Raw genomic sequence first — 24,108 nt, forward strand, 5'->3', positions numbered from 1 at the left:
CATGATGGTATGACGATTCAGATGAAATGTCTGAATGACATGCTGGTCCTCTATGGTTTCCAGGTCTACTAGCGGACGGTACACTGGTGGTTGTCTCACTCTTCTCATGGCAGCATTACTATGTAGAGAGAAGTGAATATACTTTGAGTTATGTAGTATGCACGCATCATTTACACATTGTATATTACCTAACATCTGTAGAGGATGCGTAGTACTTCTGACTTATACAGTACAGCCCATAGATATGCACCAATTCCAGCATCATTGCTGCACATTGGCTAACATGTAAGTGGGAATGTACATATGAAGCTAATGTTTATGTACATCTGTGTACGATCTAGCTGTCCTGCACTATTCACACGTGTCTTGTAACCTACTAGTATCTACCCGCAGCCTATGCATCTCAGAGTAGCTTACATAGTTCTCACTATATATACTCTTTCATCACGTCATTTAGTAAATATGTGACCATTATGTTGCACATACATGATGGTACTACATGCGTATTCCTTTGGTGGAATAGGTGAATGACGCTGATTAATAAACACATCCATCAATGAAATGTGCTCAAAATGGCAGGTGCCTTACCTACTATACTGGACAGTTGGAAGTAACCTAAGTTCACCGGCAGAAGCATTTATGGTGGTAGGCAGTCGCAACTGCTGTGCAACTTGCCATTGGGTAACATTGCTGCCTTTGGTGGACTTGGGTCAATGGCAATGACTGCCAGTGGTGACAGTTCTGTACGTGGCAGCCGTGACTGCCATTTTCTGCAGTATTGCTCACTTGACACCTGACACAGTTGCCAGCAAAACCTCCACAATGTGAGCCGCTGTGTACTGCCTCTGGGAGCCATCATGCCACTTTCTGCAGGTGTTAGGGCCCCTGCCTTCACCCTGGAAGAACTTGAGAGGCTGGTGGAGGAGGTCCTACCCTCGTATGGACAGCTAAATGGGGCACCAGAGGAGTAGATGAGTCCTATGCCTTAGCCATGTGCGATAGATGCTGTGTGTGACGTTGCAACGGGCATGTGCACTAGTGTGGGTGTAAATGCATGCAGATGGCCTGATGTTTAGGCGTGTGTACTGACAGGATGGGTATGCGTGCTCGCTTGCTGTCACTGGTGTGCACTGATCATTTCTATTGGTATGGTGGCAGTGTACATGACTTTCTCCTTTTGTCTGTGTCATCAATGCACGTGAATGCCCATCAGAAGAAGAGGATCTGGCATGCCATCGCCAAGCAAGTGCAGACCCTGGGGGTCCATAGTCAGTGGAGCACCCATTTCAGAAAGCAGTGGGAGGACCTGAGACGCTGGGCCCAAAAGACCACAGAGGCTCAGCTGGGGATGTCCTCCCAACGAGGGAGGGCTGCCCGTTGGACCCTGACCCCCCGCCCACCCATGGCCCACATTTTGGCGGTGGCCTACCCTGAGGTGAATGGGCTTTTGAGGGCAGCATAGCAGCCACAAGGGGGTAAGTACTTACAGAAACCATCTACTTTGCTCTGATAGTTTGGTGCTTGCTGTCATACTTTAGCAGCTGTGATAAAGTAAGAGGTGCTACATGTATATTGACTACTGGGATTACATAGTACTCTAATTGCCTGACTAAGAGATGGAGATCTGGCCCTGGGCTAGCACATGTGTACGTTAAGGTGACCTGTGTCAAGATACATCTATGTCTGCATGTGGAGATGTCCTATTGAAAGTGTCACATATGTGACTCCACCCAGATATCTATCTATCTGTGTATGTATGTATGTGTATATATATATATATATATATATATATATATATATATATATATATATATATATATATATATATATATATATATATATATATATATATATATATATATATATATGCTGTACCAGCCTACCTGTCCAGTATTTCCTGGTCCATAAATCAGAATATGTAGCTCTATGGTGGCAGATCCCTCCCATCTATGTACATCACCTGTATTTTCTACAGAGTGCCTGACATAAGTGGTACAGGGCCTAGTTAACTTTTGTCCTGGTACAGGTATTGACTTCATGCGAGTCTAGCATCTCATTCAGTCAACAGTTATGGGCAGAATTGGACTGTACATATGGGCTTGTGGAGCTATCCCCATTGTCCCTTCACATGCATACTATGGGGGTATATAAAGTTTGCAACTGAAGGACATCCAACTATGGGTGTCTGATAGTGAGTATTTGGGTGTATCATGCATTTCCATGCCATTGAAATGTAAGCGAATCACTATTATCCCAATGCCTTTGTTTCAGAGGAGGTAAGTGATTGGGCATTCCTACCCTTAGACAAAGTGCAATTCCCATGCAATATGTGCCAATGGCCTACCAATATTAGTGCAAAATATGGTATTAACCGCCTACATCATGTTACCATGGTTACTTGGGGGTCAGGTCTAGTGGACTGAGACAATCCTTGTTTCCCTTAGCCTAGCTGATGTGGACACATTGGACAGGCTTTGATTTTGCCTTACTTCATACTTCGAGATGTCATGCCTTTCCTGTACTACTATTTCTCATAAAGGTGTTGTTGTGGCATATGTTCTAAGTGCAATGGCAGTGGTATAGATCCAGGTGTGCGTTATGTGTACATGTCTTTTCAGTGGGATGTGTGTGTTGTGTGGACCTAAGTACTAGTATTCACGTCAGGATTGGTGTGAGTGATGTGGGTTCACTCATGTTGACATGTTGTGGCTCTGTATCTGCATGTCACGTGGTACATAAGTTGCCATAATAGGTATCAGTTGGCTGTCTTTTGTTTAGTTGTTGTTACACTGCTGCCTGTGATTGTCAGTGGATGTAATATGTGTTCTAGGGAGGCCACTGTTGCCGTATATGCATGTATGGTGTTGAGTATCTGTGTATGGTGACTGCAACTAAGCCTCTAGGATTTGATACATGTAGTAATTTGACTGTTCTCCAGGCATGTATTCTAAGATTCAGATGGCACCTGAATGGGACTGCCACATGTTGGGTCTTCATCAGGGATTGTATCCTTAGTGTAAGCTCTGTACAGAAGGTTCAACTAGGCATGTGATTGCAATGGAAGGTGCTGTGTAGTTAGTCAATTGAGTTGTATTTACTTGTATGGTATATTACGTATGGACATGGCCTGGTCAGGAGTTGAATGTGAACAAGCATGACATGGTGTTATCTGTCAACTGCTGTTCCTAATGGTGATAGGAGAGATATAATCAGGATTAGGATGGATTTCAAGTTTTAGCAAGGGCATGATGTGCATGCTGACATAGGTTAACAGGTGAACTGGTGGTACCTTACATGGATTATGTTATTGGTGAGAGATATGACATGAAGGTGTGGACAGAAGTGACATGTTGTGACATGAAGTAGGATATGTGGTGTTCCATATGGGAATCTCTAGCCAGGAGATTGTGCATGTTTTAATGTGTGTATGTGAAGAATGTGATGACCCTCTTCCTCTCTATTTATTTGTGTGCATCAGCATCTGCAGGTAAAGGAGACGGGGCACAGGTGAGTGATCATGCTGCAGGCCCCAGGACCCGGAGTGCTGAGACCACCGACAGTGAGGGACCCGGAGGGCAAGGGGAGTTCCATAGGAGAGACTGGATCTTCCACTTCTTCATCTTCTGAAGCCTCCTCCAGTGGACACTCCCAGGCGGTGGCAGACCCTTCTGGGACAACTCTAGCACCATCTTTGTCCACCACCCTCCTTTCTATCACCGCCCTCCCTGTAGCTCCCCACCCAGTTGCCTGTGTCTGCTCACCAAGGAGGGTGGGCATCTCCTTCGCCACAAGCACCTCTGCCCCTGCCGCTGTCAGCCTTGCTGCCCTCAATGAGAAGGCTATTGACCTCCTGAGGTGGATCTCTGTGGGTCAGTCAACCATCGTGAATGCCATCCAGGGACTGGCAACTCAAGTCCAGCAGAGTAATGTGTTCCTGGATGGCATTCACAGTGCACAGGCTGGCCTACAGAGATCTTTTCAGGCTCTGGCCTCCACACTGACCAGAGCCAGTCAGCCTTTGTCTTCTGTCCCCTCTCCACTCTCCTCTTCCCAAACCCCTCCTCCTCCAACCCAGACAAAGCACACAGACAGACAAGCATGCACTCACCTCAACATCCAAGGGTAGCACAAACACAAGCACCACAAGACCCACCACCGGCATGCACACAAACAACACCCACCTGCAGACACAGCAACAGTCACTACCTGCCCTGACACCCCTACCAGCCCCAACAGCATAGACACTACACCTGACATACCTGCAGTCACCACACCTATATTCACTGATGTAGCCACAACACCTATCTTACCCACAGTCATCTTGACAACAGACCCTCAGACATCCTCCCCAGTCACCACATCCACAGCCACCACAACTACTGACACACCTACATGCAGCATATCTACCATGCCTGCAATCACCACCCCAACATCCACCACAACATTTCACTGCACCTCCACCCCCCGGCTTCCAACACACAAACGTCCACACTCAACCGACGTCCACACACACCCAAAAGCATACCTCACACAGACACATGCACCCAAGACATCCACCAAGACACCTCTTACAACCATTATGAGCTGAAGTCCCCCCCCATCCCTGGTTTGGTCTGATAGTGAAAAAAAGTTCTCTGCAACCTCCCACTGTCCAGATTCAATTCCCTTGACCAGTCTGGTGTCAGTAATGTCTTCGCGACTCCCCCATCGTGCTTCTGAGCAAGTGCTACCTCACTGTTATACCTCGTGCCCTCTATATACTGAGGTGGTGACATGGTTTCACTTGAATTTTGTGCATCCAAATGCTGAGTATGAATCCCCCTCTCTTCAACCACTGCTGGTGCAGCCCCCGAGTTAGGTTTGAGAATTGCGTCACTTGTGCCAGCCGGTAGAGAGTCCTGTTGTCACAAGTATTAACACTGACCTGAGAGGGGCTGACATCAATTTCAGGCTGCACCGCTGCAGGGTTGATATTGTCTGCTTCCAAGAGTTTCTGTGGTAAAGTAGTTGAACTGGATGCTCCCTTCCCAGCTGGGGGAACTAGATGTTTCACTTGTTGGGGAGCTTTGAAAATCTCTGGGATAATTAGTCCATCACCATGCTGTGAGGTGCCCTTAAATCTGCTCTCCAAATTGGAGTCCTCCAGTTGGGCTGGTCCCTTCCTGAGGTAAGACCCCTGGGGTTTAGGGTCAGCTTCTGTCTGTTGTTGGACGCAGCCCCTAATGACAGTGGTTGCCTCCATTCATTTGTGCCGGCACCAGGCTTTCCTTGAGTGCTACAAGGATTCTTCGGGGCCTTGCTGAGCAGGCGCGGTTGCTGGGGCCGTGCTGAGCAGGCGCGGTTGCTGGGGCCTGCTTCCCAAGCTGCTGCGCCCGCGGGGCCAGTCCCTCCACTGCGAGTCTCTCCCACTGCTGATGTGTCTGCACGCCAGTACAGCCTTGCGGTCCGCGGTCGCTGCACTTCTGGTACCGTACCACCACCAAACCGACCATCACTGCTACTCAGGGCTCAAGCATTCTAGGTAAGGCACACAAAAAAATGCTCAAGCCATCAGGGTCGAGAGGAGGCTTCCTGCAGCCACTCACTCTCGTGCTGTCGCCATACTGTCTCTACCAGTGCAGGGTACACTTCAATTAGAAGTTTAAAACAAGGGTATTTGGAAAAGAAAACACTGGTCTGGAGATGTAAAACAGTGCCTGCTAGGAGTTATACATGTTCCTTCCTTTAATGCTCACACTATACACAGATGTTGCTTCCCCAGGTGAGTCTACTTCCATTGCAAGATGCCAGACAGGGGTCTTTGGACAGCTGGACACTGGGCTGGTGAGTGAAGTGACAGTGGCAAAAGGTGAGCAGTGAGCATGCATGACTTGGCATTTTGGTGACATTATTAGTGTTGTCACTTACCAGACTCCACTTTCCCAGGTATTCCTGGTCAAGCCCTCAGGATGCATGATGGCCAAGACCTTCTCCTCCCAGGGACAGAGTTGTAATTGGGGAGTGGGGGGCCACCACCAGTCTTCTTAGCCTGCAGCTGGTGCCTGGAGATCAGGGAACGGAACTTTCCCCTGAGGTGGTTCCACCTCTTACTGATCCTCCACTGCACTCAGGGTGGTGCCTACAGCATTCACTCTGTTGACTATCCTGTCCCACATTTCCATTTTCCTACTTAGAGGAGTGTGCTGGACTTGGGCTACAAACAACTGTGGCTCCACTGTTATGATTTCATCCACTGTGACCCTTAACTCATCATCTGTGAAATAGGGATTTTTGGAACATGACGGTGGGGAAAAAAATATAGAGAAGAGTAAAAGTGACTTACTAAATAGGGGCAGTGCAAAATGGAGTGACTTGCCTAAAGTGTGTGCAAGGTGTTGAATTAGATGGAGAATACAATGGTGCCTACTATCTGTGCAGTGTAGGAAAAATGTCACTCTGTCTTGCTGGGTCTTGCTGTGAAAATGCTGAGGATTGTGGTGTGTGAAGGGGTGTGTTTTATAGCATCCTTTGCAGGTGTGTCCAGTGTGGCAATGTGTGTCAGTTGTGTTGTTTTCAAATTAATCTGTGTATTACTTTGGTGACCGAGACCTACAGTAGTTCAGGCCACCATTGGCAGCCCACCATGGGTGCCCACCTATTGGACCTGGCCCTTTTTGCAGCGTTCTCCCCAAACTTTTTGCCTCCTTCCTCCTATTTGTTCTGACAAGTTTTTGTTGGCTTTAGGACTCTGGGCACTTTACCACTGCTAACTAGTGCTAAAGTGCATTTGCTCTCTGTGTAAATGGTATTGGTAATTGGCATTTCCATGATTGGCATATTTGATTTACTAGTAAGTCCCTATTAAAGTGCACTAGAGGTGCCCAGGGCCTGTAAGTCAAATGCTACTAGTGGGCCTGCAGCACTGGTTGTGCCACCCACATGAGTAGCCCTGTAAACATGGCTCAGAACTGCCACTGCAGTGTCTATGTGTGGTTCTAAACTGCCAATTCAACTTGGCAAGTGTATCCACTTGCCAGGCCTAAATCTTCCCTTTTTGTACATGTAAGGCACCCCTAAGGTAGGCCCTAGGTAGCCCCATGGGCAGGGTGCAGTGCATGTTAAAGGTGGGACATGTACTGATGTGTACTGCCATATTTGGTTTCACTGTTGCAAGGCCTATTTCTCTCATAGGCTAACAGGGGTGCTCCCTTTAAACAATCTTAGACTGCAGTTTCCCTTTGGGAACAGATAGAAATTTGGAGTTTGGTGTCTCTGAACTCACAATTTAAAAATACATCTTTTGGTTAAGTTGGTTTTTAAATTGTCAGTTTAAAAATGCCACTTTTAGAAAGTGTGCATTTTCTTGCTTAAACCTTTCTGTGACTCTGCCTGTCTCGGTCAGACTGACATTTGGGCTGTTTGTGAATTCACTCCAGACAGTGACACAAAGCGAGCTGCAGTGTAGCCTGCATGTCCTGATGGGCCATCTGAGCTAGAGTGAAGGGAGGAGTGGTCACTTATACCTGAATTGGCTGTGCCTGCCCTCACACAAAGCAGCCTCCAACCCCCTGGTGAGAGTCTGGAGCCAGGCCTGGGCAAGGCAGGCTCTTGGGAACAAAAGAGATTTTTCTTTGAAGTTTGCCTTCTACAAAGGCAGAAAGGGGTATAAGTAGAGGACCCCAAACCCCAGACTTTAGATTTCTTCAAGATTACTTCTGGAATCAAGAGGAACCTCAGCCAAGGAGAAGAGCTGGAGGAATACTGCCCCTTTGCCTGTGACTGTGATTTGCTGGGTTGGCCTGCAGTTGATGCTTTGGCCTGAAAGAGGACAAAGACTGGACTTTGTTGTGCATTCCTGCTTGAGAAGAATCTTTAAGAGCTTGGACTGAGCTTGCCTCCTGTTTTGAAGTCTCAGAGCCATCAAAGGCTTCCTCTGACAGCACCTGGACTCTCTGCTGAGACTCCTGCCCTGCCATTTGGTGCCCATCCAGTCCCTGGGCCTTTGAAAGGTGAAGCTGGTAGAACAAGAACTAAAATCCAAGCACAGGACACTGTGCGGGGAAGGTTTCGACGCACCACCCTCTTCGTGGCAGGAGATCGATGCATCGCAGCTGGAGAAACAACTTAACACCTGCTGGCAGCTGCTGATAACGACGCAAACCCAACGTCTTGCGGTTTTCTGACACAGTGCGACAGGATTTCTCAAGCATCATTGCTAGGCATAAAAAAATCAATGCAAGCCTGCACGGATCTGATGTTCCCATCTGGATATTGATGCATCGCCGACCCGACCGGAAAAGAAAACGATGCACGGCCTCACTTGATTAAGGAATTGATGCAACGCTGACTTTTCTGACACGTTCGCCCGTGCGGCTTTATTTTTGACGCAAAAGAGGTACTTTGTGTAAAATCAATGTTTCCATTGTTTTCTAGGGAGTAAGACTTTTATTCTTTTGAAAATCCATGTCTTGACTTGTGTATGTTGAATTTTTGTTGTCTTGGTCTTGTTTGATTTAGATAAATATTTCCTATTTTTGTAAACTGGTGTGGTGTCCATTTTGTAGTGTTTTCACTGTATTACTGTGTGTGTTGGTGCAAATACTTACACATTGCCTTTGAGATAAGTCTTGAGTGGTTACCTTCATTGCCCTGACTAGAGTGAGGATCTCTGCTTGGACTGACTGCCAACCAGGGACCCTATTTCTCACAATGCCAGTGCGACTTTGGGCTTGTAAGATGGTCAGTGTTTGATCACTGTGCTGTTGGGGCTGGAGGTCAGACCGCCTATTTCCGGGTCTCCACTCTGCTGCCAGTCTGTCCTTTTAGGTTGGTGGTCAGCTGTCTTGTCTGTATAACTGGTAATAGGGCAGTCTGTAAGACAAACTTATAATGAGACCCTAATCGTTAAAGTATAAGTACATAAGTACCCCTCTTGTTCTTGTTTTAAAACATATTGACAAAGAAGGGAGTGTTCAACAGAGTACTTAGAGCAGTGATTTATGACAAGTGCAAGTCTCTTCTTGACAGCTTCACACCATTAGGACATTTGTACCTGCATTAAAGTGCTTGTATGTGAAGCTGCCTGCTGATGGAGGGAACAAGCCTGCCAACACTGCAGCAGGAACAGATATACATGACAATCTATGAACAGCAAGTAACAGATATCTGTTATACACCAACGAGGAAATGACCCAGGAACGGAGAGCCAAGAACATCTGTGTCAATGGTACTACAGTCTGTTTGTCTTGGTTCCTTGTGTGAAACACAATATTCATGCTCACAATTGCTTGCCACTGGTGGCCTGTAGAATTAGGTTCTGGTCCTGCTCCCTTAGATTCTGCTAGAAATGTGGGTGTTAAATTTGTCTGTGAGACTGTATCCTGCTTCTTCTATTTCTGAAAGCTAATAAAAACCATTTCCCTTCTTCCCATCAGTGGTCGGAAATGGCTATCATCAGGTCACACATTGATGATTGTAATTCCTTTTATTTAAGCCCTCTCTAAAGTTCTATGCAAAACCATCAACTCATTCACAATTCTGCACCTACATTTCTAATGGGCCTGTTAGCATATTCTTCAATCTCTGAACCTATTATCAATCCTAACATGTTGCCTGTAGCCAAGCATACCCTAGGTTTACTTTGCCTTGCTCACCATTAGTTTGGCAAGTCTGGCCCCATGCTCATCCATTATCATTATTATCTAATCACCTATTCTCCCCCTAGGTTTCTTTGCTCCACTTTTGCTTACCTCATACAGGTTTCTAAGACCTCAAGATTCTGCATAGGTGGGGTTGAGATTAAATGCCAAATATTGGCATTTAACTATTGTCTCTGAACATTTTTATCTTTCTTCTAGGAAAAACATAAGATTTGGCTGTTCAGGAAGGCCATTTATGAGCTTGTCTACCCTTTTGAATTTCCTAGCACAAGGAGAACCTGTTTGGGTATATGTGCACTCTACAAATTCTGATTCATTCATTCAACAGGGAAGATTCCAATACCACTAAACTCTCTAAATATTTTGGGTGGGAAAGCACTGGCATGAGAAGAGTTTGTTTCTGAGGCACGAGCAAAAGGTTCAAAGGGCACATCATTTCATGGTAACATGAGCCAGTGATCATGGCTGCAAGGTGTTTGACTCCATTTCAGCAGTGGGTGAGCAGTGGCATTTTCACTACTTTCACTGCCTTTTGTGCCACAGAATTAAACAAACATACTTCTGAAGGTGGGCCTAATGAGTAAAGAGTGTCCGTTCTTGGTGACATTTAGGGACAACTTGCATTTTGCAGGTTTTGGTAGAGGCTAGAATCAGTAATCAAAGCATGGAGGGGGTAATCGGCAACAAAATTGTCTGCACTCATAATTGGGCATAATCAGGGCATCGGAATCTGACCCAAAGAGTTCTCCCACCCAAGCAAATCTCTAGTGACATACTGGAACAGAGGTTCATCCTCATCGCAGGCACAACGTTTTTCTTTTACCACTTAGATAATAACTGCTGATTGTGAAAGTGAAGCCGGCACCAAAATTGACTCTGAGGGTGGACCCAGTGATGCATCATAGTTGGCTTCGAAACTACAAGGGTTGGCGTCTTACTACAAAGCAGCTTCTTCTGCAGCCACACCAAGGACTGAGCCAATGGAGGAGCAGAAACTGGTTGTGTCTAGGTTGGAGGCAACAGTGGCCCAGAGTGTATTGGGCTCATCCTCAAAATATCCAACATGACAAGGTGAAAGACCTCAACTTATGAAGGGCCAGATGATGGCGCTAGAAACACTGGTGTTGAGGACCAGCGAGTTGGGAAACACAGCAGCTCGGCCTCTGAACTGTACTACAAGTGTGACCATTTCCTACAAGATGAAGAGTGCTTTCCCTTCCTCTTGTGATTGTTGTGCTTTTTGCAAGAGAATTCGTTGGAGGATTGTGCCCTATCCAGACTGCTTTGGAGTATCCATGTGTGCCCTTGCTAAAAAAAAAAAAAAAAGGTTTTGGCTCCTGCTTCCTAATAACCGGAAGTGCAACAATACAACAATAGCGGGCTGGTTATCAGATCCTAGACACCAAATACAAATGCTATGTGGCTCCAATAAGGACATCTTCTTGTGACATTAATAGGATCTAAACCTTGAGACCAAATAAGGTGCCATTTAAGATAGTAGCTGGCAGATATTGATATAATCATATAGAGTGCTCAATTGCCCAAAGGCATCTGGGCGCCTCGGTCTGCTTGTTGAAACCAATAAGAAAAAGAGGCCCAAAAATTTGACTAAAGGGGCAAAGAATCTGAAGAAAAGCCAGATTTTAAGCTGTTTTCTGAATTGCAGTAGAGTGGACTGGTCTTTGAGGTACAAAGGCAACTTGTGCAACGGTTTAGAAGTGGCAATCATAAGACCTGCCACCCCAGGAAGTTTTTGCTGGTTTATGGTAGTACCATTGATTTTGTGGAAGAGGAGCAGAGAGTTCTTTTGAGGGTATACCAAAGGAATGTTTTTCTCAGATAATTTAGACCTGTATCGTGAAGTGCTTTATGTGCCAGGCAGAGCGCCACGAAGGCTACTTTTTTTCTGACCAGTAGCCAGTGTAGATGCTCAATGTTTTGAGAAACCAATGTATATTTTGGGAGCTTTATGAGAAGGCGAGCCACCTTATTTTCAAGCACCTGCAATGTATTTAACTGCCTTTGTTGAATGCTCATAAATAGGGACCCTAGACGGTAGAAAGAACCAGAGTGGTGATTACTGTTTTTTAAAGATCGAACAGGATGAAAGAGAGGATCTTTTTCAGTGTTCTTAGTAAGAAAAAGCAAAAGGATGTAACTAGATTAATCTGATCTGAGAAAGTGAGATTTCCATTAAATATTACTCCCAGGATCCTGACTTTAGTGACTTGGGGTAAAGGGGACTAAGCTCTTGGGGCCACCAAGTTAGATTCCAGAAAGAGGTGTCATTTCCAAAAAGAAGAACCTCTGTCTTCTCTGAGTTTAATTTGGGACAATTGTCTCTCACCTAGCCTACAACCTATCGCATGCAACTGCTGAAGTGTTTGGCAATCTCATTAGGATCACAAAAGATCGAGACTACAGTTTGCATGTCGTCAGTGTGTGAAACTGTGAAAAAATAAACTAAGGATCTAGTCAATTTGGCCAGTGGTGCTACATAAATATTGAAAAAGGGTAGGGCTGAAAGAGGATCCCTGAGGGACGCTGCATGGTAAGGTGAAAGACTGGGATATAAAGTCACCAAATGCTACTGATTGTTCTCCATCAGTGAGAAACGATCTCAAAAGTTCCCGCTGATGCATATACCTTCTAGTTATTCAATGAGCAGTGAATGACAAACCGTATCAAATGCGGTGGACAAATCCAAGAGGATCAATGCCACCTTTTCCCTACTGTCCATGATCATTCTAAGTTCTTCCGATGCTGTGATTAGCACATATTCGGTACTATGGTTTTTCTTAAAGCTGTACAGTGCGTTATCTAGTATCTCGTTCTAATCCAGAAAGGATGAGAGTTATGAGTTTAGGTGTTTCTCAAGGTTCTTGTGTGTCAAGGGGAGACAAGAGATAGTTCCATAATTGTTTACCTCATTGGAATCAAGTGATTTGTTTTCTCACTCAGGGGAAGCATGGAAGCTTTCTTCCAGCCATTGGGAAAACATCCTGCAAAAATAATTGCATTCACAAGATTAGTGAGGTAAGTCGAGACTGTTCTCGTTGCCATATGCAGGGTTTTTGTTGGGGATAGATCCAAAGAGGCATCCTAACTTTCTCCTCATCAAGCAGAGGAAACTCACAGAGGGTACCTTGTGAATTATATGTATACTCAAGACTGGAACCCATGGACTCAGTATTCTGGCTGGGATTCAACTTGCAATATATTTCCTTTACCTTTGATTCAAAGAAGGTTGCTATATTTTTATACAGAACTTGATCAGGCACCAAAGTGTTTGAGGTGTTGGGACTGGAGAGTGTTTCAACTGTTTTGAATAATCCTTTGAGTATTTGGCCAAATTAATTTTCCCCGTGAAATAGTTTGATTTTTGATTATGATCATGTTTTTATATTTTTGAGTACACTATAGTTTTCCTTCCATTTTCGTTCTTGCTTCTAGACTTTTGTTTTAACAATTTAAGATCTGTTGAAAACCAGGGAGCAGTAGGTTTGTTTTTAACTTTTTTTTTTAAGGAGCTGACTGAGTTACTGCCTCATTGATCCAATCAGTGTAGTTAGTAGTAGTAGCTTTCAGGTCCTTTACAAGGCTAGGCTGCGAATCTGCAAGGATTTTATTAAACTTACTAACATTTATTTTTTGCAAAGCTATTGCTTTTATAATCGGTGGGGCCTTGTTGACGGATGTTCCTTTAACTGAAGTTTTTAACGTAAAGAATATTGTTTTATATTCAGACCATGTGTAAGGAAATGCCTCCTTGGCATGGTTACCCCCCTGACTTTTTGCCTTTGCTGATGCCAAGTTATGATTTGAAAGTGTGCTGAGGCCTGCTAACCAGGCCCCAGCACCAGTGTTCTTTCCCCAAAACTGTACCTTTGTTTCCAAAATTGGCACACCCTGGCATCCAGGTAAGTCCCTTGTAACTGGTACCCCTGGTACCAAGGGCCCTGATGCCAGGGAAGGTCTCTAAGGGCTGCAGCATGTCTTATGTCACACTGGGGACCCCACACTCAGCACAGATACACTGCTTGCCAGCTTGTGTGTGCTGGTGGGGAGAAAATGACTAAGTCGACAAGGCACTCCCCTCAGGGTGCCATGCCAACCTCACACTGCCTATGGCATAGATAAGTCACCCCTCTAGCAGGCCTTACAGCCCTAAGGCAGGGTGCACTATATCATAGGTGAGGGCATAGGTGCATTAGCACTATGCCCCTACAGTGTCTAAGCAAAACCTTAGACATTGTAAGTGCAGGGTAGCCATAAGAGTATATGTCTGGGAGTCTGTCATACACGAACTCCACAGCACCATAATGGCTACACTGAAAACTGGGAAGTTTGGTATCAAACTTCTCAGCACAATAAATGCACACTGATGCCAGTGTACATTTTATTGTGAAATACACCCCAGAGGGCATCTTAGCGATGCCCCCTGAAAACCTACCCGACTTCCAGTGTGGGCTGACTAGTTTTGCCAGCCTGCCACACACCAGACATGTTGCTGGCCACATGGGGAGAGTGCCTTTGTCACTCTGTGGCTAGTAACAAAGCCTGTACTGGGTGGAGGTGCTTCTCACCTCCCCCTGCAGGAACTGTAACACCTGGCGGTGAGCCTCAAAGGCTCACCCCCTTTGTTACAGTGCCCCAGGGCACTCCAGCTAGTGGAAATGCCCGCCCCCTCCGGCCACGGCCCCACTTTTGGCGGCAAGGCCGGAGGAGATAATGAGAAAAACAAGGAGGAGTCACTGGACAGTCAGGACAGCCCCTAAGGTGTCCTGAGCTGAGGTGACTAACTTTTAGAAATCCTCTTTCTTGCAGATGGAGGATTCCCCCAATAGGATTAGGGATGTGCCCCCCTCCCTCAGGGAGGAGGCACAAAGAGGGTGTAGCCACCCTCAGGGCTAGTAGCCATTGGCTACTAACCCCCCAGACCTAAACACACCCCTAAATTGAGTATTTAGGGGCTCCCATAACCTAGCAAGATAGATTCCTGCAACCTGAAGATGAAGAAGGACTGCTGACCTGAAAGCCCTGCAGAGAAGACGGAGACACCAACTGCTTTGGCCCCAGCCCTACCGGCCTGTCTCCCCACTTCAAGAAAAACTGCAACAGCGACGCGTTCCACAGGGTCCAGCGACCTCTGAAGCCTCAGAGGACTACCCTGCATCTAAAAGGACCAAGAACTCCCGAGGACAGCGGCTCTGCTCCAAAGAAGAAAGAACTTTGCAACAAAGAAACAACTTTAAAAGGACTCCACGTTTCCCGTCGGAAGCGTGAGACTTTGCACTCTGCACCCGACGCCCCCGGCTCGACCTGAGGAGAAACAACACTTCAGGGAGGACTCCCTCGCGACTGCGACCCTGTGAGTAGCCAGAATTGACCCCCAGCGACGCCTGCAGAGGGAATCCAGAGGCTCCCCCTGACCACAACTGCCTGCTTCTAAGAACCCAACGCCTGGTAAAAACACTGCACCCGCAGCCCCCAGGACCTGAAGGATCCGACCTCCAGTGCAGAAGCGACCCCCAGGTGGCTCTCTCCCTTGCCCAGGTGGTGGCTACCCCGAGGAGCCCCCCCCCCTTGCCTGCCTGCTTCGCTGAAGAGACCCCTGGGTCTCCCATTGAACTCCATTGCAAACCCGACGCCTGTTTGCACTCTGTACCCGGCCACCCCCGTGCCGCTGAGGGTGTACATTTTGTGCTGACTTGTATCCCCCCCCCTGGTGCCCTACAAAACCCCCCTGGTCTGCCCTCCGAAGACGCGGGTACCTACCTGCTGGCAGACTGGAACCGGGGCACTCCCTTCTCCTTTGAAGCCTATGTGTTTTGGCCACCACTTTGACCTGTGCACCTGACTGGCCCTGAGCTGGTGGTGTGGTAACTTTGGGGTTGGCCTGAACCCCCAACGGTGGGCTACCTTGGACCCAACTTTGAACCCTGTAGGTGGTTTACTTACCTGCAAAACTAACAAACACTTACCTCCCCCAGGAACTGTTGAAAATTGCACTGTGACTAGTTTTAAAATAGCTTATTGCCATTTTTGTGAAAACTGTACATGCTATTTTGCTGATTCAAAGTTCCTAAGTTACCTAAGTGAAATACCTTTCATTTGAAGTATTGATAGTAAATCTTGAACCTGTGGTTCTTAAAATAAACTGAGAAAATATATTTATCTATACAAAAACCTATTGGCCTGGAATTGTCTTTGAGTGTGTGTTCCTCATTTATTGCCTGTGTGTGTACAATAAATGCTTAACACTACCCTCTGATAAGCCTACTGCTCGACCACACTACCACAAAATAGAGCATTAGAATTATCTCTTTTTGCCACTATCTTACCTCTAAGGGGAACCCTTGGACTCTGTGCATGCTATTTCTTACTTTGAAATAGTACATACAGAGCCAACTTCCTACATTGGTGGATCAGCGGTGGGGTACAAGACTTTGCATTTGCAGGACTACTCAGCCAATACCTGATCACACAAGTGAATTCCAAAAATTGTCATTAGAAACTGATTTTTGAAATTTGAGCTATTTTTCTAAATTTTTAAAAGTCCTGCTAGGGCCTTGTGTTAGTCACTGTTGGCATTTCTTTTAGAGTTTAAAAGTTTTGTAAAAGTTTGAATTAAGTTCTAGAGATAGTTTTAGATTCTTAAAAAGTATTCCAACTTTTAGAAACATAATGTCTGCTGCAGAAGAGATAGGGATGGAACTCAACCTCACCCCTTACCTGCATCTTAAGATGTCAGAGTTAAGGTCTCTCTGCAAAATCAAAAAGATAAAGACTGGTTCAAACCCTACCAACGTACAGCTCGAGGAGCTCTTGGCAGAGTTTGCTAAAAATAACCCCTCTGATGATACCTTTTCAGAGGGGGAAGCTAGTGATGTGGAGGATTTCCCACCTCCAGTCCTAGATAGGGAGCCGAGGGTTTCTCAAACCCTGTCTCCACAAGTGATAGTCAGAGATGTTGCTTCTCTCACAGGAGAGTCCAACAGCTCTGCAAGCATTGAGGGCAGCCTCAATGAAGATGACCATCCTGTTAGCCAGGATGGTCAAAAGATTGGCTTTGGAAAGACAGATCCTAGCCATAGAAAGGGAAAGACAAGAGATGGGCCTAGGTCCCATCAATGGTGGCAGCAACATAAATAGGGTCAGAGATTCTCCTGACATGTTGAAAATCCCTAAAGGGATTGTAACTAAATATGAAGATGGTGATGACATCACCAAATGGTTCACAGCTTTTGAGAGGGCTTGTGCGACCAGAAAAGTAAACTGATCTCACTGGGGTGCTCTCCTTTGGGAAATGTTCACTGGAAAGTGTAGAGATAGACTCCTCACACTCTCTGGAAAAGATGCAGAATCCTATGACCTCATGAAGGCTACCCTGATTGAGGGCTTTGGATTCTCAACTGAGGAGTACAGGATTAGGTTCAGGGGGGCTCAAAAATCCTCGAGCCAGACCTGGGTTGATTTTGTTGACCACTCAGTTAAAACACTGGATGGTTGGATTCATGGCAGTGGTGTAAATGATTATGATGGGCTGTACAATTTATTTGTGAAAGAACACCTGGTAAGCAATTGTTTCAATGATGAACTGCATCAGGATCTGGTGGATCTAGGACCAATTTCTCCCCAAGAATTTGGAAAGAAGGCGGACCATTGGGTCAAGACTAGGGTGACCAAGACTTCCACAGGGGGTGATCAAAAGAAAGGTGTCACAAAGACTCCCCAGGGGAAGAGTGTTGAGACATCCAAGGGAAAAAGTAAAGAGTCTTCTACAGGGCCCCAAAAACCTGCTCAGGAGGGAGGGTCCAAAGCCTCTTCACAATCCAATTTTGGGTACAAGGGTAAAAACTTTGATCACAAAAAGGCCTGGTGTCGTAGTTGTAATCAGCAGGGACACCAAACTGGAGACAAGGCCTGTCCCAAGAAAGGTTCCACTTCAAACTCTACTCCAGCTAACACTGAAATAGCCAGTCTCCAGGTGGGATCAACAGTGTGCCCAGAGAAAATCAGGGTTCACACTGAAGCTACATTAGACTCTGAGGGTGGGGTGGACTTAGCCACATTGGCTGCCTAGCCCCCTAATATGCAAAAGTACAGGCAGCAACTCTTAATTAATGGGACAAGTGTAGAAGGCCTGAGGGATACAGGTGCCAGTGTCACCATGGTGACAGAGAAACTGGTTTCCCCTGGTCAATACCTAGCTGGACAAACTTATCCAGTCACCAACGCTGACAATCAGACTAAAGTACATCCCATGGCTATGGTAACTTTAGAGTGGGGAGGGGTCAATGGCCTGAAACAGGTGGTGGTCTCCTCAAATATCCCTGTAGACTGTTTGCTTGGAAATGACCTGGAGTCCTCAGCATGGGCTGAGGTAGAACTCAAAACCCATTCAGCCATGCTGGGTATCCCTGAACTGGTGTGTGTCAAGACAAGGGCACAGTGCAAGGCTCAGGGTGCAAAAAGTGGTGTTGGAGCCTGGAAAAGGGGCCCAACCCTCCAAGAGAAAAGGAAAGAAGACTGGGGAACCAGCTTCAACACAACAAGAGAAAGAGAACCTCTCTTCCCAGGAAGAAGTTCTGCCCTCTGAGGGAACTGAGCCCATGGAGTTAGAACCTGATCAGGTTGAGTTCCTAGGCCCAGGGGGACCCACAAGGGAACAGTTGTGTAAGGGGCAAGAAACATGTCTCTCTCTTGAAGGCCTTAGGCAGCAAGCTGCTGAAGAGTCCAAAGGAAAATCAGTGGAACACAGAGTCTATTGGGAAGATGGACTCCTCTACACTGAGGCAAGAGATCCCAAATCTGGTGCCACTAGGAGAGTGATAGTGCCTCAGGAGTTTAGGGAGTTAATTCTAACCTTAGCTCATGATATTCCACTTGCTGGGCATTTGGGACAGACCAAGACTTGGGAGAGGTTAGTCAACCATTTCTATTGGCCCAACATGTCCCAGAAAGTCAAGGAGTTTTGTGGCTCCTGTACCACCTGTCAAGCCAGTGGTAAGACAGGTGGACACCCAAAGTCCCCCCTCATTCCAATTCCCGTGGTGGGGGGCCCCTTTGAAAGAGTGGGTGTGGACATAGTGGGTCCACTTGAACCTCCCACCGCCTCAGGGAACCAATACATACTAGTAGTAGTGGATCATGCTACTAGATACCCTGAAGCAATTGCCCTTAGGTCCACTACTGCCCCTGCAGTAGCTAAAGCACTCATTGGTATTTTTACCAGAGTGGGATTTCCTAAGGAGGTGGTGTCTGACAGGGGTACCAACTTCATGTCAGCATACCTGAAGCATATGTGGAATGAGTGGGGGGTGACTTACAAATTCACCACACTATACCATCCACAAACCAATGGTCTTGTAGAAAGGTTTAACAAGACATTGAAAGGCATGATCATGGGGCACCCTGAAAAACTCAAAAGGAGATGGGATGTCCTCCTGCCATGTCTGCTTTTCGCCTACAGAGAGGTGCCTCAGAAGGGAGTAGGGTTTTCCCCCTTTGAACTTCTGCTTGGCCATCCTGTAAGGGGACCACTAGCTCTTGTAAAAGAAGGCTGGGAGAGACCTCTCCATGAGCCTAAACAAGATATAGTGGACTATGTACTAGGCCTACGTTCCAGGGTGGCAGAGTACATGGAAAAGGCAAGCAAAAACCTTGAGGCCAGCCAACCACTCCAGAAGATGTGGTATGACCAAAAGGCTGCTATGGTTGAGTTTCAGCCAGGGCAGAAAGTCTGGGTTCTGGAGCCTGTGGCTCCCAGGGCACTTCAGGACAGATGGAGTGGCCCCTACCCAGTGCTAGAAAGAAAGAGTCAGGTCACCTACCTGGTAGACCTAGGCACTAGCAGGACCCCCAAAAGGGTGATCCATGTGAACTGCATCAAACTCTTTCATGACAGGGCAGATGTGAATCTGTTGATGGTAACAGATGAGGACCAGGAAGCTGAGAGTGAACCTCTCCCTGATCTCCTCTCCACAGACCCTAAAGAAGGCTCAGTAGATGGAGTGATCTATTCAGACAACCTCTCTGGCCAACAGCAATCTGACTGTAGGAAGGTCTTACAACAGTTTGATGAGCTCTTTTCCCTAACCCCTGGTCAGACACACTTGTGTAACCATGATGTGGATACAGCAGACAGTCTGACCAAGTTAAGGAAAGCATCAAAGTGGAAGTCCACAAGATGCTGGAATTGGGAGTCATTGAGCACTCTGACAGCCCCTGGGCTAGCCCAGTGGTCTTAGTCCCCAAACCTCACACCAAAGATGGAAAGAGAGAGATGAGGTTTTGTGTGGACTACAGATGACTTAATTCTGTCACCAAGACAGATGTCCATCCCATTCCAAGGGCAGATGAATTGATTGACAAACTAGGTGCTGCCAGATACTTAAGTACCTTTGACTTGACAGCAGGGTACTGGCAAATCAAAATGGCACCAGGAGCAAAAGAAAAGACAGCATTCTCCACACCTGATGGGCACTATCAGTTTACTGTTATGCCCTTTGGTTTAAAGAATGCCCCTGCCACCTTCCAAAGGTTGGTGAATCAAGTCCTTGCTGGCTTGGAGTCCTTTAGTGCAGCTTATCTTGACGATATTGCGGTCTTTATCTCCAGCTGGCAGGATCACCTGGACCACCTGAAGAAGGATTTGAAGGCCCTGCAAGCAGCAGGCCTCTCTATCAAGGCATCCAAATGTCAGATAGGGCAGGGAACTGTGGTTTACTTGGGACACCTTGTAGGTGGAGGCCAAGTTCAGCCACTCCAGCCCAAGATCCATACTATTCTGGACTGGGCAGCTCCAAAAACCCAGACTCAAATCAGGGCATTCCTTGGCTTGACTGGGTACTACAGGAGGTTTGTGAAGGTATATGGATCAATAGTGACACCCCTCATAGAACTTACTTCCAAGAAAATGCCCAAGAAGGTAAACTGGACTGTAGAATGCCAACAGGCCTTTGACACCCTGAAACAAGCTATGTGCACAGCACCAGTTCTAAAAGCTCCAGATTACTCCAAGCAGTTCATTGTGCAGACTGATGCCTCTGAACATGGGATAGGGCAGTTTTGTCCCAAACAAATGATGATGGCCTTGACCAGCCTGTTGCTTTCATTAGCAGGAGGTTACTCCCCAGGGAGCATCGTTGGAGTGCCATTGATGGGGAGGCCTTTGTTGTGGTTTGGTCCCTGAAGAAGCTGACACCATACCTCTTTGGGACTCATTTTGTAGTTCAAACTGACCACAGACCTCTCAGATGGCTAATACAAATGAAAGGTGAAAATCCAAAACAGTTGAGTTGGTACATCTCCCTACAGGGAATAGACTTTATAGTGGAGCACAGACCTGGGACTGCCTATGTCAATGCAGATGGCCTTTCCAGGTTCTTCCACTTAGAAAATGAAGACTCTCTTGGGAAAGGTTAGTCTCATCCTCTTCCGTTGGGGGGGGGGGGTGGTTGTGTAAGGAAATGCCTCCTTGGCAAGGTTACCCCCTGACCTTTTGCCTTTGCTGATGCCAAGTTATGATTTGAAAGTGTGCTGAGGCCTGCTAACCAGGCCCCAGCACCAGTGTTCTTTCCCCAAAACTGTACCTTTGTTTCTACAATTGGCACACCCTGGCACCCAGGTAAGTCCCTTGTAGCTGGTACCCTTGGTATCAAGGGCCCTGATGCCAGGGAAGGTCTCTAAGAGCTGCAGCATGTCTTATGCCACCCTGGGGACCCCTCACTCAGCACAGACACACTGCTTGCCAGCTTGTGTGTGCTGGTGGGGAGAAAATGACTAAGTCGACATGGCACTCCCCTCAGTGTGCCATGCCAACCTCACACTGCCTATGGCATAGATAAGTCACCCCTCTAGCAGCCCTTACAGTCCTAAGGCAGGGTGCACTATACCATAGGTGAGGGCATAGGTGCATGAGCACTATTCCCCTACAGTGTCTAAGCAAAACCTTAGACATTTTAAGTGCAGGGTAGCCATAAGAGTATATGGTCTGGGAGTCTATCATATACAAACTCCACAGCACCATAATGGCTACACTGAAAACTGGGAAGTTTGGTATCAAACTTCTCAGCACAATAAATGCACACTGATGCCAGTGTACATTTTATTGTGAAATACACCCCAGAGGGCATCTTAGAGATGCCCCCTGAAAACCTACCCGACTTCCAGTGTGGGCTGACAAGTTTTGCCAGCCTGCCACACACCAGACATGTTGCTGGCCACATGGGGAGAGTGCCTTTGTCACTCTGTGGCTAGTAACAAAGCCTGTACTGGGTGGAGGTGCTTCTCACCTCCCCCTGCAGGAACTGTAACACCTGGCGGTGAGCCTCAAAGGCTCACCCCCTTTGTTACAGTGCCCCAGGGCACTCCAGCTAGTGGAGATGCCCGCCCCCTCCGGCCACGGCCCCACTTTTGGCGGCAAGGCCGGAGGAGATAATGAGAAAAACAAGGAGGAGTAACTGGACAGTCAGGACAGCCCCTAAGGTGTCCTGAGCTGAGGTGACTAACTTTTAGAAATCCTCCATCTTGCAGATGGAGGATTCTCCCTATAGGATTAGGGATGTGCCCCCCTCCCCTCAGGGAGGAGCAACAAAGAGGGTGTAGCCACCCTCAGGGCTAGTAGCCATTGGCTACTAACCCCCCAGACCTGAACACACCCCTAAATTGAGTATTTAGGGGCTCCCATAACCTAGCAAGATAGATTCCTGCAACCTGAAGATGAAGAAGGACTGCTGACCTGAAAGCCCTACAGAGAAGACGGAGACACCAACTGCTTTGGCCCCAGCCCTACCGGCCTGTCTCCCCACTTCAAGAAAAACTGCAACAGCGACGCGTTCTTCACGGTCCAGCAACCTCTGAAGCCTCAGAGGACTACCCTGCATCTAAAAGGACGAAGAACTCCCGAGGACAGCGGCTCTGCTCCAAAGAAGAAACAACTTTACAACAAAGAAACAACTTTAAAAGGACTCCACGTTTCCCGCCGGAAGCGTGAGATTTTGCACTCTGCACTCGACGCCCCCGGCTCGACCTGCGGAGAAACAACACTACAGGGAGGACTCCCCGGCGACTGCGACCCTGTGAGTAGCCAGAGTTGACCCCCCTGAGCCCCCCCCCCAGCGACGCCGGCAGAGGGAATCCAGAGGCTCCCCCTGACCACGACTGCCTGCTTCTATGAACCCGCCGCCTAGTAAAGACACTGCACCCGCAGCCCCCAGGACCTGAAGGATCCGACCTCCAGTGCAGAAGCGACCCCCAGGTGGCCCTCTCCCTTGCCCAGGTGGTGGCTACCCAGAGGAGGCCCCCCCCCCCCCTTGCCTGTCTGCTTCGCTGAAGAGACCCCTGGGTCTCCCATTGAACTCCATTGCAAACCCGACGCCTGTTTGCACTCTGCACCCGGCCGCCCCCGTGCCGCTGAGGGTGTACTTTTTATGCTGACTTGTGTCCCCCCCCCCCCCCCGGTGCCCTACAAAACCCCCCTGGTCTGCCCTCCGAAGACGCGGGTACCTACCTGCTGACAGACTGGAACCGGGGCACCCCCTTCTCCATTGAAGCCTATGCGTTTTGGGCACCACTTTGACCTCTGCACCTGACCGGCCCTGAGCTGCTGGTGTGGTAACTTTGGGGTTGCCCTGAACCCCCAACAGTGGGCTACCTTGGACCCAACTTTGAACCCTGTAGGTGGTTTACTTACCTGCAAAACTAACAAACACTTACCTCCTCCAGGAATTGTTGAAAATTGCAGTGTCTAGTTTTAAAATAGCTTATTGCCGTTTTTGTGAAAACTATACATGCTATTTTGCTGATTCAAAGTTCCTAAGTTACCTAAGTGAAATACCTTTCATTTGAAGTATTGATAGTAAATCTTGAACCTGTGGTTCTTAAAATAAACGAAGAAAATACATTTTTCTATACAAAAACCTATTGGCCTGGAATTGTCTTTGAGCGTGTGTTCCACATTTATTGCCTGTGTGTGTGTACAACAAATGCTTAACACTACCCTTTGATAAGCCTACTGCTCGATCACACTACCACAAAATAAAACATTAGAATTATCTCTTTTTGCCACTACAGGGAGTGCAGAATTATTAGGCAAATGTGTATTTTGACCACATCATCCTCTTTATGCATGTTGTCTTACTCCAAGCTGTATAGGCTCGAAAGCCTACTACCAATTAAGCATATTAGGTGATGTGCATCTCTGTAATGAGAAGGGGTGTGGTCTAATGATATCAACACCCTATATCAGGTGTGCATAATTATTAGGCAACTTCCTTTCCTTTGGCAAAATGGGTCAAAAGAAGGACTTGACAGGCTCAGAAAAGTCAAAAATAGTGAGATATCTTGCAGAGGGATGCAGCACTCTTAAAATTGCAAAGCTTCTGAAGCGTGATCATCGAACAATCAAGCGTTTCATTCAAAATAGTCAACAGGGTCGCAAGAAGCGTGTGGAAAAACCAAGGCG

The sequence above is a fragment of the Pleurodeles waltl genome, chromosome 4_1 (assembly GCF_031143425.1).
Source record: "Pleurodeles waltl isolate 20211129_DDA chromosome 4_1, aPleWal1.hap1.20221129, whole genome shotgun sequence".
NCBI classification, from domain to species: Eukaryota; Metazoa; Chordata; class Amphibia; order Caudata; family Salamandridae; genus Pleurodeles; species Pleurodeles waltl.